This window comes from Dendronephthya gigantea, unplaced genomic scaffold, assembly GCF_004324835.1.
Source record: "Dendronephthya gigantea isolate DGI-Jeju-01 unplaced genomic scaffold, DenGig_1.0 000205F, whole genome shotgun sequence".
In the NCBI taxonomy this organism is placed as follows: Eukaryota; Metazoa; Cnidaria; class Anthozoa; order Malacalcyonacea; family Nephtheidae; genus Dendronephthya; species Dendronephthya gigantea.
In genome coordinates this window covers 119143-120688 of record NW_021163215.1, presented here as the reverse complement: position 1 = coordinate 120688, position 1546 = coordinate 119143, and the positions used below count along the sequence as shown (strand labels likewise).

Genomic DNA, 1546 nt, shown 5'->3' with positions numbered 1-1546 from the left:
TACATAAATTAGATTTAATTTAAATTGATGAGAAGTGCTTTGTAGATGAGACCATAGAAATCCTGGTCAACAAAGCATTCCATAATGAATGGCTCAACAAGACATATCACCTTCAGCTTGAAAGATCGGAACTCAATCACTTGTTGAACTTGGCCGTGAAGAATCAACTTTTTCAGTTTGATGGTAGACTGTACCAACAAGTAGACGGCGTTGCTATGGGATCACCACTTGGCCCCTTGATGGCAAACAGCTTCATGTGTTCCATTGAACAAAAGCTTGTGGATAACCATCGTATGCCCCCCTTTTACAACCGGTTTGTCGATGACACAATTACCACCCAAGAAAGTTTAGCATCCGCAGAAGAATTTCTCAACACCTTGAACAACTGCCATTCAGCGTTGAATTTCACAATGGAATGTGAAGTTGACGGAAAGCTGCCCTTCCTGGGTATGGAGGCAATAAGAACAGGTACCAAAATCGAAACTAAAGTCTACATAAAACCAACTAATACTGGCCTTCTCCTCCACCACCAAAGCCATGTCGATCACAGATATAAAAAATCTCTGATAGTTACCATGCTGAATCGTGCATTCCGTTTGTCATCATCCTGGAAACATTTCGTTGAAGAATGTGATCGTTTAAAGAACGTCTTCCTCAATCTACGATATCCCCTCAGACTTATTGACTCAATGATCGCAGAGTTGAAACGAAGAAATATACAGAAATCAATAGTTCTGCTCGGACAGAACATGTAAAAGAGGATATAATTCGTGTAGCCCTGCCGTTTAAAGATCAAAAGTCATCTGATATTGTACGAAGACAACTTGCAAGCCTTGGTTCGATGATCGGTAGAATATTAAAGCCCATTTTTAAGAGTAGAAAGCTTAAGGATGAGTTAAAAGTCCGTGAAGTAAAACCACCAATTGTAAATCAACAGCGCGTTGTATATAGATATAAATGTGATCTGTGCGATGCAGATTATGTTGGCTATACTGGTCGACACCTACATTAACGCATTGACGAACACAAGCGGTCGGTAATCGGGAAACATGTAAGCGAATGTCATGGTGAAGATACGTCGAGACTTGAGAGTTGCTTTTCAATTCTTCGGAAATGCCAAGGAAAGTATGGCTGCCTTCTTTTCGAGATGTTGCATATTAAGGAACTATCACCATCTTTGAACACTCAATCGGACTCTATTCGTTCTAAACTTTATACTTAATCTGGAAATGTTTAGTTTCTGTATATATGTATGTTTTTGTGTGTGTTCGTATATGTGTGTACGTATTTATATAATAACGTAAAGAATTCAAGCAATTTTCATTGGTCGAGAGCCATGATCTATAAGAGGACAGACGCACGGAATGACGTCACAGCAATTTTCTTGTTTTTAAATTGCAAACAAATAATTCAATGAATTTTGGATTTTTTTCAGTTTTATTATATAAAACAAATAGATTACAATGAACCTATACAATGAAATCTATAACTGAACAGACAACAGTTCATTGTAATCTATTTGTTAAATATATAATTTAAGTAGACT

The 1546-nt window shown here is 37.3% G+C and overlaps 1 pseudogene; it reads left to right on the top strand.

Annotated features, from left to right (window-relative positions):
• Positions 1-215: 215 nt before the first annotated feature.
• Positions 216-1222, top strand: LOC114539539 (annotated as a pseudogene).
• Positions 1223-1546: the final 324 nt, after the last annotated feature.